We start from the raw sequence: 13,962 nt of genomic DNA on the forward strand, positions 1-13,962 counted from the left end.
TGATTACAGAAGTGCTTTAGACTTAGCCATCACCCTCAGAAAGTTCACAATCGAATTTATGAAATAACACAAAGACCAATAGAGTACGATGTGATGAGAGGCGTAACTAGTACAAAGTGTTGAGGAAGCGCCAAGAAGGAAATAACTAACTCCGCCTTAGGGGATAGGAGAGAGCTTCAGTGAAGAAGTCACATTTGACCTGAATACTATAGAATTAGTGGGGACTTCCCAGGCAGAAAAGGGAGGGAATACTTCCCAGAAAAAAAGAAATTGCACATACTTATTTCAGGAAAGTGAATGACTCTGTTACAAAATATTAACTGAGGCTGGACCTTGGGGTGCAAGGGGTGTGGAGGAGAGTGACGAAAGACAAATCAGGCAAGGCTGGTTGAGGACTGGGAAGATCATGGAGAGCCCTGTCTGCTAGGACTTTGAATTTTATATGAACATGGAGCAGAGAATTGCAACCACGTAAAGGAGAAACTTCAGAAGTTGCTGAGAAGAGTGAGGCACTTTAGAAGCTGAGTTTTAGAAATTTCTGACAGCACTGTGGAAATGGACTGGAGGAAATCAAAGGGCTAGTGGAATTGCTAGCCCAGGTAGGAGAAAGACAAACCTAATTTCAGGAACCACTTAGGAACCTCTGGCCATGCAGGACATGATGGAAAATCCCTAACTGTCTTAAGAACAAGAATCTGACTCTGACTCTTGTTCTGTCCATGGCACCAAACAGCTCATGCTACTAGTTCCCAGTATGTCATCTACTCCTAAAGCCCACCAAGAGCACAGGTATTCATTTACAATCCCTTTATGATTGGCTCTCATAGAATTTTGCTTCTTTTTTTCAGGGCATTTTTCTCATGTTTGTAATTATTCTTTCATATGTGTGATTATTTGATAACTGTTGGATGATCCTCACTAGACTCTAATCTCTGAATGATCAAGAATTGTGTCTGCATTTTGTTCATCACTATCTCTGGAGGCTAGTGGAGAAACTGACATATAGTAGATGCTCAGTAAATGTTTGTTGAAAGAATGTTGACTGAAATATTGAGAAGCAGTTGAGGTGATGGCATTCTGCTTGGGAAATATTTAGCTTTTCTTGCTTTTCAAAATGACAAACAAAATATTCAATATGCTATTTAATTACTATATAATTAAATTTTTGACACTTTATATAAAATTTCCTCTCCAACACTACATGTGAACACTAATTCTGTAAGTTAAGTTCCAGATCTGATATTCACTTGAAATGGGAGCCAAATTTGATCAAATTTTTTTATTTTATGGACTTTAAATTCCCAAAATAAAATAATACCGACTGCTTAGCCTGGATTTAATGATGAGTATTTCTCTCTCTTTCTCTCTCTTTCTCTCTTTCTTTCTTTCTTTCCTTCCTTCCTTTCTCTCTTTTTTAAAAAATTTTCTTCTATAACTAAAGAGGACTTTTTTAACCTAAGGCAAACCAATTTTTCCGTCATGACTTTAAATTTGATGAGGTTCCATTAAGAAACTCCATTCATGTCCTACTTCTTACAGGCATACACATAAAGAGACAGTCAAAGCACTTCATCAAAAGCAGAAAGATTAAGGCAAAAGATTACACAACAAAACCACCCACATTCAGTTTTGCAAGTCTAACAGTCAGCCTGAATCATCACCCTAGAGCGCCTGCATTCCGTTCCAACCCAAGTCTTTAGCTTACCATTCAAGACCAGAGAAAACAAAATATTAGTATGGGTGACCAAAAAGGCAGGTGTGTTTCTCTTTCCTTGGTTACTCTTAGCCCTGGAGGCAGCAACTCTTTCTTGTTTTTTACTTGGTAAACACATCTCTTGGGAGATAATTAAGAACCAGCAGAAATCTTAAGATCACCAAAGAATAACAACTGGTCCTAGTTCTAGCAACAGAATCTCTGGCTTAAGAATCTCAGAAAATAGTTTTTGAATCAGTCTTACCCATCTGTGGCTCACTCCCATAGCAATATCCCTCATGTTATTCATCCCATCCTTTATCCCATTTTTCTCTTCTTACATTTTTATTTATTACTTAGCCTGAAGTAATGACCCTCTCCTGTTAATCCTAGTCCCTCTTCAAGTGTCACCCTCACTCTTGAAGTGACCCTTCAAGTGTCAAGTGTCACTCAAATGTCACCCTCATGTTCTCCCTCATCATTTTGGGAAAACTATATTATTCTTCTGTCTGCATTCCTGCAGTACGTGGCTTATACACCTTTGCATACTATTTCTACTCTCTACTATACCAATCATCTGGTTGTCTTTTATTTTCCTGTTATTAGATTGCAAGCCCCTTTAAGTCAGTAAATGTGGAATTCATACACATAGGCCTACTTAGAGCCCAATTTGTGCCCTAAGCAGTGTAGACAGGTGATAATAAATCATGAGTGAATGGATTATAAAAAGTATTTGAGAATCTTTGCAATAATAGATATGGATACAATAAGACAATTAAGTTACAAATAAAAGAAATATTTTTATGGGAACAAGAAATGAAAATATAAAGCAAGGTCAATAGAATTATTGTAGTGGAGCATTAAAAGTAACATTAACTTCCTGGCAGCTGATGAAAAAAGAGAGCTAAAGAACAAGATTACTCATATGAATTGGATAGGAGTAAGTGGAAACTGAAACTGGACCAGTTTTCACAAAGACTGAAACTGAGTCTTAAATGATCACAATCCTTTATAGAATTGAGATGATCAACCTTTTTTCTGTGAGCTAAAAGAAAATAAAATACCCTTTAGAGGAAGAAAAAAATACAGAGATGCAATAATTTTTATATACAAGGCCAAGCATTCAATCAAAAATTACCAGTTAGGCCAAGAATAAGATAAAATGGTGAAGACAAAAACAAACAAAGAAAAAATAGCCCAACAGGTGAAAAAACACACAGAAAAAAAAAAAAAAAAAAGTTTTTTTCCAAACTGACAAAAAGAATTAATCCACAGATTCAAAAACTTCTATATAAAACCACCCTTAGACACATCAGGGAAAAAATACTAAAAAGGAAACAAAAGCAGAAAGAAAATTTTAAAAGCATCCAGAAAAACAGACACGTTTCTTTCAAGGAAGTAAAAGATGATAAGATAACTCTTCAAAGGAAATTATGGGACATCTGAGAGCCGCCACCAGCGCCGTAGACACAGATGCCATGAACAGCGTAGGGGAGGCTTGCACCAACATGAAGCATGAGTACGACTAGTTCTTCAATCACTTGTTTGCACAGGTTCCTCAAGGGGGATGGCTCTGGGGACCCAGGCACCTACCTCTTGAAGCACTACCAGCAGTGTGTTCAGAAAGCAATAAAGGAGAAGGAGATTCCTACTGAAGGACTGGAGTTCATGGGCCATGGCAAAGAAAAGCCTGAAAGCTCTTCTTGACCTTGACAGTCACCTTGAAAATGGACTCCTCAAATCAGGAAATTGAGAACTCTGGATCGTGTCAATTAAAGCTGTGAAGATAACATCGATTTGATGCATTTGAGCGGGTGGGGGGTGGGGGGGTTACCTTTCCTCCTTGATATTTTTGTCTCACTTGTAGAAGATGATGAACCATCACTCTTTGCTTTGAGATTTCTGGCTTTGGCATCTCAGCAGGAACTTAGTGTGCTAAATAATGGGATTATTTGGGATTATGGTTGCAATAGTTGGTCTAGGATCAATTTTAAATATATTTTGTGTGTAAATGCTGATAAGCTTGTCAGGATGACCACGGTTGCCTGAGTTATGCTTTGAAGGACATTATGTACACTGTACTGGGGTTATTATTCATGGAAGCAACTGGTTAGGATCTCTGTTTTCTCTCAGGGAGCTAATGCTCTGGAAAGGGTTCCCAGCACAACAGTTTCGATCAGTGCTTGAGAGCACAGTTTCATTTTTATATAGTAACTTAACTGTTAAGATTGCTGGTGGACTGGGTTAGCTAAGAGGAAGACAGCTTTTAACTGTTCCCTACCTTAACTAGAGGTGTCAGATCTCATATTAAGATGTGAAAGCTTCAAGAACACTGCAGTGAACACCATTTCAGAACTCATGGTGTAGTTTAGGAGTTAAGATCCTTGGAGTGGTATGGAAGAAGATCCTAAATTAAAAAGATTTGCTGTTGCTAGCTTTCAACTTAAGTCAATGAAATAAGTCAACCTGTATATCATAGAAGTGCCAAAATGCTGCATCTGGTTAAGGGGGGGTGGGTAGGAAGAGTTTGCTTCATTTGCCTTGTTTACCCACCCTGCCTGTAGTCATGAAGACTGAAAAAAATTGTAACATTTAGTTTCCATTATATGCCCCTGGAACTCAGTGCACTTTATGTAACAACTATCGCCCTGTAACCCCATACATCCCATATATACACTGGGGGGAGTTTTATATGTTTTATAATTTTAAAATGAAGATTTATCTAAGCTAGGTAGTATGGTATAGCAAATGGAAACCTCACTGATTTCTAAAATTTCTACAGTAAGCTACACAAATATCTTCTTAAATTGTTTATATAATGGCACCGCAAAAATGTCAGGGTCAGGTGGACCCTTACACACTTTAGAACGTCATGTAGTCTCCACAATTGCATATCTTGAGTAATGTGGTTCAATTTTTTATGCGTCCATATAGTATGAAACTTGATTTACAGAAGGCCTAGATTCTATTCAAATTAATAACTTCATATTTAACATGACCAGTCCTTACTGTCATTGCAATACATTTTGCATTTATATTTTGACAGGTTAAGGTCCATGATATGAAAGTTATTTGGAACCCAGCTGAGGGAGGCCAGGCAGCAAGCTGGAGTTAATTATATCTGTCCTGAAATAAGCCTGGCCACAAGCTGGTCAAAACCTTGCACCGTTTTGAATCTTAGCACAAAACTGTCTGGTTGAGCTTTGAGAATAAAACAAATTTTATTGTAATTGCTACTGAGGGAATAATTTTTTCTGATTGTTCCTCATGATATTTTGACTTTATCCTGCCCATAAAATGATTCCAACTATCTCAGCTATTTTAAAGGCTTTAAATTTTGAAGAGGAAATCTTACTGCTCTTTAAGGGTGATTTTGTAAGTATTGCTGTTGTTTCTCCTAATTGTTATGGCTTCAGGAAGGTTTTAATTCCAGAAACAAATAAAGCCAGCACTATATGCAAAAAAAATAAAATAAAATAAAATAAGGAAGGGAAATTATGAAAGCCATAAGAAAAGAAAATGATACTGAAAAACAATGAAGAATAAAGCTTACAATCTAAAATTATATACCAAGGGAAAATATCTTTCAAAAGTAAACATAAAATAGAGACATTTTCATATAAATAGTGAGAAGATTCACTGGCATCAGACAGGAACTAAATGATATACTAAAAGGTATCCTTTGAGTAGAAGGAAAATGATCCTAAACAGAAATGCAAGAAGGAAATTATCTTACAGAAATGTAAATAGGAAAAAGTAATCACTGGAAAGTAGGTAAATAGAAATGAATATTGATGATATTAGCAATACTGGTAATATAATGTGGGGTTTAAAATATATGTATAATTAAAACACTCGACAATAATAACAAAAAGGGCTGAATGGGGAAAATAGAATTTAATTGTCCCTAATTCCTCACATTTTTCTGAGAGATGGACAAAGTGCTAGTATAGAGTAGGTGCTAATAATTCCAGGATTTATGCTGTAACCCTTAAAAGAAGAGAAAAATAATTTATAACTAATAAGCTAATAGGCGGGAAAATGGAATAATAATTTTAAAAATGATTAATAAAAAGAAGACGACAAAAGAGGAAAAAAGAGGAACAGATTGGGCAAACAAAAAACAAATAGAAAGATATGTTTAAACTTAAAAATATCAGTGATAAATTATCTGTAAACAGACTACATATTTCAGATTTGATAAAAATAAAAATGCACATTCAATTTATGGGTCACACCATAAACATAAATCTGTAGAGAAGTTAAAAATAAAGGAGTTGAAAAAGATATTATCAAATATTAACCGAAATTTACCAAGTGTTATTCTATTAACCTCAGGCAAAGTAGGCATTAAGGCAAAAAGCATTATTAGAAATAATAAGAAATAAAAATTGTAACAATTATAATTCTGCCTGTGCCTAATAACACAGCCTCAATATATAGAGTAAAATGTGATATAACTACAGTCAAGGTGAGATATTTAAAACTTTCTCTAAATAAGTGACAGGAAAAGCAGACAAAAGTCAGTACACACAGAGAACATTTGAACTATATGATTAACAAACTTGATCTTAATGTTTCAAAGTATTAAAATAATAGAGTATGTTTACTAGAAAAATATAACATAGCATACTTACAAAAATAATGTAAAAATCTCAAATGTTTGCATATTAACCAATATACTTCTAAAATAATCCATGGGTCAATGAATAAATTACAATGTAAATTACAAAATATTTTCAATGGCATACAGAAAAATGTGGCATATGAAAACTTGTATTATTCAGCTAAAACTGAGGTAAAAGAAAAACTTTTGACTCTACAGGCATGTATTGATACTAGAAAAGAAAAGTTGTATATTATTTTCATTTGTATAATATACAAATGAAAACTTAAATCATAATATGAAAATAACATTATTGAATAAAACATTAAAGTAAACCTGTGAAAATAACATTAAAGTAAACAGAAAGAGAACAGAAAGAAGATAAGTTCAGAGTACAAATTAACAAATAAAACCCAAAAGTACAATAGAGAATATTAAAAAGCTGAAAAAAATTAATGAAATGATAAAAATTATAGCAAGATTGATCAAGAAAACAAAAAAGGACAAATGACCAGAATTAGGGAGAAAAATGAGACATCATTATTGATACAGATATTAGATAATAAGAGAGTGTTAAGAAAAAATTTTGACCAATAAATTTGCAAATTAAATAAAATGAACAAACTCATGAGATCATAATTTACCAAAACAGACACAAAAAGAAAGAGAAAATCTAAATAGTCCAATATCTGATTTTTAAAAAAGAGTTTGTAATTTTAAAACAACTCACAAAAAAAACTTGCCAGGCACAGATGGCTTCAGAAGTAAAAGTTCTCAAACATTTGTAAAAAGAGAAACATCACAGAAGGAACAAACGAAGGCAAAATAAAGCATTTTTCTTTTTAATTGATCTAAAATATAACCATTTGGTGAACATATAAGAAAAACAATGTATGGGGTAGTTATAGCATATAGATAAGTGAAAAGGATGACAACAATGCCATCAGAAATAGAAGGGAGGAACTAAGAATCTTCTGTTATAAAATACCTGCTTTATATGTAAGTGGTATAGTGTTGTTTAGACAGTGGACTTTGATTAACTTGAAATGGATATTGCAAACAATAGGGTGATCATTAAATAATTTAGAATAAGTATAATAGATTTGCTATGAGAGAAGATAAATGCCATCATATAAAATAATTAACCAGGAAAAGTTTTAATTAAACTAAGTCAGAAAAGAGGGAAAAAAGAAACAAAGATCAATCCAACTATGTCAATAATCACTTCAAATGTGAATGGTCTAAACACATTGAAGAGAATAAAATGACAGAGTGAATAAAAACAAAGAGAACGCAAGAGTACATTGTTTTTACAAGAAACTCATTTTAAATATAAAGACTCAAATAGGTTATTAAGTAAAGATATACCATGCTAACTATAATCAAAAGAAAGCTAGAGTAATTTTATTAATTTCAGACAAAGCAGACTTCAGAACAAGGAAGAAGAACAGAGTAGGAGGACTAAGATCAATAGGAGAGAATAGAGGCCAGAAATAGACTCATACAAATATAATCAACTGACAAATGTACAAAGCCAATTCCATAGTGAAAGGATAACTTTTCAATAAATGGTACTGGATGTCCATATGCAAAAAAAAAAAGTAAGGAAAATAAAAATTAACCTAGATAGAACTTACACCTTTCACAAAAATTAAGTCAAAATGAATCATAGACCAAAATGTAAAATGCAAAACTATAAAACATTTAGAAAAAGAACAGGAGAAAATCCACGTGATGGATTTTTAGATACAATACCACATGTACAATCCATGAAATAAAATTTTAAAAATCATCAATTGGTCAATTCCAATCTCCCAATTCATCCCATCCCCCCATCCCCCTTGGTATCCATACATTTGTTCTCTATGTCTTTGTCTCTATTTCTGCTTTGTAAATAAGATCAACTATACCAATTTTTTCAGATTCCACATATATGCGTTAATATACGATATTTGTTTTTCTCTTTCTGACTTACTTCACTCTGTATGACAGTCTCTAAATCCATCCATGTCTCTACAAATGACCCAATTTCATTCCTTGTTATGGCTGAGTAATATTCCGTTGTATATATGTACCACACCTTCTTTATCCATTCCTCTGTTGTTGGACATTTAGGTTGCTTCCATGTCCTGGCTATTGTAAATAGTACTTCAATGAACATTGGGGGTGCATGTGTCTTTTTGAATTATGGTTTTCTCTGGGTATATGCTGGATTGCTGGGTCATGTTGGGGTTGATATATATACACTATTGATACTACGTATAAAACACACAACTAATGAGAACCTGCTGTATAGCACAGGGGACTCTACTCAGTGCTCTGTGGTGACCTAAATGAGAAGGAAATCCAAAAAATGGGGGATATACATATAAGTATAGCTAATTCACTTTGCAGTGCAGTATAAACTAACACAATATTGTAAAGCAACTATACTTCAATAAAAAAATCAATTGGGCTTTATTAAAATTAAAAGCTTCTCTTTTGAAGATGATGTTAAGAGAATGAAATACAAGCCACAGATTTGGATAAAATTCTTGTACAACACATAACTGATAAAGGGCTTATATCCAAAATGTACAGAGATCTCTTAAAAATCAACAATAAGAAAACAAACAAGCCAATAGAAATGAGCAAAGGATCTGAACAGACACCTCCTCAAAGAAGATATATAAATGGCAAGTAATCATGAAAAGATGCTCAACATAATTTGTCATTAGAGACTTCCAAATTAAAACAATGAGATACTACTATGCATCTACTAGAATGGCTGAAAATTTAAAAATTGAAAACAAAACCTGACAATACTGATCACTGCTGCAAATGCAAAGAAATAGGGACTTTCATTTAGTGCTGGTGGAAATGCAAAATAGTATTTAAAGGTTGGAAGACAGTTTGTTAGGTTCTTACAAGGCTAAACTTATTCTTATAATATGATCCAGCAATTGCACTCTTAGGTTAATACTCAATTGATATGAAGAGTTATACCTACTCCAAAATCTGCACAGAAATATTTACAGCAGCTTTATTCATTTTCACCCATCCTGGAAGCAGCCAAGATGTTCTTCAGTAGGTGAGGGGATAAACAATTGTGATACATCCATGCAATTGATACTATGCAATGATAAAAATAAGTAGCCTATTGAGTCATGAAAACACATCTAAGAACCTTAAATGTTGGTTGCTATGTGAAAGAAGGCGGTCTGAAAAGACTACATAGTGTATCATTCCAATTATATGATATTCTGAAAAAGGCAAACTATAGAAAGAATTAAAATATCAGTGGTTGTCAGGGGCTTGGGGAGAGGAGGAGATGGTTGAATAGTTTATACATGGATGATTTTTAGGTCAGTGAAACTATCCTGCATGATATTGTGTAGATACATAACATCATGTGTTCATCAAAACCCATAGAACTTTACAGTACATAACATAACCCTTAATGTATGTCAATTTTAAAAACTCACTTAGGAAGTTGGAGGATCCCAGGAAGGAGGGCAGACCCTGATGAGGAAATTTAACTGTATTACAAATATATAAAGTAACCTCCTTGAAGGGCTTAGGGGAAAAGGTATTGGATGAACTTTGGAAATTAGTTGAGTGCGTAAAACTAAAAGCAAAAGGAATTGCACATAAGCATTGTACTCTAGTTAATAACGTTTCCAATGGGAGTAACGGTATTAATTCCTATACTGCTATATGTATACTGGAACTGAACAATTAAGTAAGTGAATGGTGGATGGTAGGAGCTGGATTTCTCACTGTTGACATGAGAGTTTACAGATAAGCAGGTTAAGGAGACTAGAGTTATCAACGTTTTTGTTTTTTTCTTTAATTGTTTAATTTAATTTTATTTATTTTTTTATACAGCAGGTTCTTATTAGTCATCAATTTTATACACATCAGTGTATACATGTCAATCTCAATCACCCAATTCATCACACCACCACCCCCACCCACTTGCTGCTTTCCCCCCTTGGTGTCCATACATTTGTTCTCTACATCTGTGTCTCAATTTCTGCCCTGCAAACCAGTTCATCTTTACCATTTTCCTAGGTTCCATATCTATGCATTAATATACAATATTTGTTTTTCTCTTTCTGACTTACTTCACTCTGTATGACAGTCTCTAGATCCATCCATGTCTCAACAAATGACCCACTTTCGTTCTTTTTTATGGGTGAGTAACATTCCATTGTATATATGTACCACTTATTCTTTATCCATTCATCTCTCAATGGGCATTTAGGTTGCTCCCATGACCTGGCTATTGTAAATAGTGCTGCAATGAAATTGGGGTGCCTGTGTCTTTTTGAATTATGGTTCTCTCTGGGTATATGCCCTGTAGTGGGATTGCTGGATCATATGGTAGGTCTATTTTTAGTTTTTTAAGTAACCTCCATACTGTTCTCCATAGTGACTGTATCAATTTACATTCCCACCAACAGTGCAAGAGGGTTCCTTTTTCTCCACACCCTCTCCAGCATTTGTTGTTTGTAGATTTTCTGATGATGCCCATTCTAACTGGTGTGAGGTGATACCTCATTGTAGTTTTGATTTGCATTTCTCTAATAATTAGTGATGTTGAGCAGCTTTTCATGTGCTTCTTGGCCATCTGTATGTCTGCTTTGGAGAAATGTCTATTTAGGTCTTCTGCCCATTTTTGGATTGGGTTGCTTGCTTTTTTAATATTGAGCTGCTTGAGCTATTTATAATTTTGGAGACTAATCCTTTGTCCATTGATTCATTTGCAAATATTTTCTCCCATTCTGAGGATTGTCTTTTCATCTTGTTTATGGTTTCCTTTGCTGTGCAAAAGCTTTTAAGTTTCATTAGGACCCATTTGTTTATTTTTGTTTTTATTTCCATTATTCTAGGAGGCAGATCAAAAAAAGATCTTGCTGTGATTTATGTCAAAGAGTGTTCTTCCTATGTTTTCCTCTAAGAGTTTTATAGTGGCTGGTCTTTCATTTGGTCTCAAATCTATTTTGAGTTTATTTTTCTGTATGGTGTTAGGGAGTGTTCTAATTTCATTATTTTACATGTAGCTGCCCAGTTTTCCCAGCACCACTTATTGAAGAGACTGTCTTTTCTCCATTGTATATCCTTGCCTCCTTTGTCATAGATTAGTTGACTATAGGTGCATGGGTTTATCTCTGGGCTTTCTATCTTGTTCCATTGATCTATGTTTCTGTTTTCATGCCAGTACCAGACTGTCTTGATTACTGTAGCTTTGTAGTATAGTCTGAAGCAGGGAGTCTGATTCCTCCAGCTCCTTTTTTTTCTCTCAAGACTGCTTTGGTTATTCGGGGTCTTTTGTGTCTCCATACAAATTTTAAGATTTTTTGTTCTAGTTCTGTAAAAAATGCCATTGGTCATTTGATAGGGATTACATTGAATCTGTAGATTGCTTTGGGTAGTATAGTCATTTTCACAATATTGATTCTTCCAATCCAAAAACATGGTATATCTCTCCATTTGTTGGCATCATCTTTAATTTCTTTCATCAGTGTCTTATAGTTTTCTGCATAAGGGTCTTTTGTCTCCCTAGGTAGGTTTATTCCTAGGTATTTTATTCTTTTTGGTGCAATGGTAAGTGGAAGTGTTTCCTTAATTTCTCTTTCAGATTTTTCATCACTAGCGAATAAGAATGCAAGAGATTTCTGTGCATTAATTTTGTATCCTGCAACTTTACCAAATTCACTGATGAGCTCTAGGAGTTTTCTGGTGGCATATTAATATTCTATATGTATAGTATCATGTCATCTGCAAGGAGTGACAGTTTTACTTCTTCTTTTACAATTTGTATTCTTTTTATTTCTTTTTCTTCTCTGATTGCTGTGGCTAGGACTTCCAAAACTATGTTGAATAATAGTGGTGAGAGTGGACATCCTTGTCTCATTCTTGATCTTAGAGGAAATGCTTTCAGTTTTTCACCATTGAGAATGATGTTTGCTGTGGGTTTGTCATATATGGCCTTTATTATATTGAGGTAGGTTCCCTCTATGCCCATTTTCTGGAGAGGTTTTATCATAAATCAGTGTTGAATTTTGTCAAATGCTTTTTCTGCTTCTATTAAGATGATCATATGGTTTTTACTCTTCAATTTGTTAATATAGTGTATCACATTGATTGATTTGCGTATATTGAAGAATCTTTGCATCCTTGGGATAAATCCCACTTGATCATGGTGTAGCATCCTTTTAATATGTTGTTGGATTCTGTTTGCTAGTATTTTGTTGAGGATTTTTGCATCTATATTCATGAGTGATATCAGTCTGTAATTTTTTTGTGTGTAGTATCTTTGTCTGGTTTTGGTATCAGGGTGATGGTGGCCTCATAGAATGAGTTTGGGAGTGTTCCTTCCTCTGCAATTTTTTGGAAGAGTTTGAGAAGGATGGGTGTTAGCTCTTCTCTAAATATTTGATAGAATTCACCTGTGAAGCAATCTGGTCCTGGACTTTTGTTTGTTGGAAGATTTTTGATCACAGTTTCAATTTCATTACTCGTGATTGGTCTGGTCATATTTTCTGTTTCTTCCTGGTTCAGTCTTGGAAGGTTATGCTTTTCTAAGAATTTGTCCTTTTCTTCCACGTTGTCCATTTTAATGGCATAGAGTTGCTTGTAGTAGTCTTTTAGGATGCTTTGTATTTCTGCGGTGTCTGTTGTAACTTCTCCTTTTTCATTTCTAATTTTATTGATTTGAGTCCTCTCCCTCTTTTTCTTGATGAGTCTGGCTAATAGTTTATCAATTTTGTTTATCTTCTCAAAGAACCAGCTTTTAGTTTTATTGATCTTTGCTATTGTTTTTTGTTTGTTTGTTTGTTTCTATTTCATTTAATTCTGCTCTGATCTTTATGATTTCTTTCCTTCTGCTAACTTTAGGTTTTGTTTGTTCTTCTTTCTCTAGTTCCTTTAGGTGTAAGGTTAGATTGTTTATTTGAGATTTTTGTTTCTTGAGGTAGGCTTGTATAGCTATAAACTTCCCTCTTAGAACTGCTTTTGCTGCATCCCATAGGTTTTGGATCGTCATGTTTTCATTGTCATTTGTCTCTACATATTTTTTGATTTCCTCTTTGATATCTTCAGTGATCTTTGGTTATTTAGTAACATACTGTTTAACCTCCATGTGTTTGTGTTTTTTACGTTTTTTTCCCTGTAATTAATTTCTAATGTCATAACGTTGTGGTGAGAAAAGATGCTTGATATGATTTCAATTTTCTTAAATTTACCAAGGCTTGATTTGTGACCCAAGATGTGATCTATCCTGGAGAATGCTCCATGCGCACTTGACAATAAACTGTAATCTGCTGTTTTTGGATGGAATGTCCTATAAATATCAATTAAATCTATCTGGTCTATTGTGTCATTTAAAGCTTCTGTTTCCTTATTTATTTTCATTTTGGATGATCTGTCCATTGGTGTAAGTGAGATGTTAAAGTCCCCCACTATTATTGTGTTACTGTCGATTTCCTCTTTTATAGCTGTTAGCAGTTGCCTTATGTATTGGGGCGCTCCTATGTTGGGTGCATATATATTTATAATTGTTATATCTTCTTCTTGGATTGATCCCTTGATCATTATGTAGTGTCCTTCCTTGTCTCTTGTAACATTTTTTATTTAAAAGTCTATTTTATCTGATATGAGTACTGCTACACCAGCTTTC

At 34.1% G+C, this 13,962-nt stretch overlaps 1 pseudogene; it reads left to right on the forward strand.

Annotated features, from left to right (window-relative positions):
• Nucleotides 1–3,171: 3,171 nt before the first annotated feature.
• Nucleotides 3,172–3,452, forward strand: LOC118894751 (annotated as a pseudogene).
• The last annotated feature ends 10,510 nt before the right edge of the window (nt 3,453–13,962 follow it).

This window comes from Balaenoptera musculus, chromosome 4 (genome assembly GCF_009873245.2).
Source record: "Balaenoptera musculus isolate JJ_BM4_2016_0621 chromosome 4, mBalMus1.pri.v3, whole genome shotgun sequence".
In the NCBI taxonomy this organism is placed as follows: domain Eukaryota; kingdom Metazoa; phylum Chordata; class Mammalia; order Artiodactyla; family Balaenopteridae; genus Balaenoptera; species Balaenoptera musculus.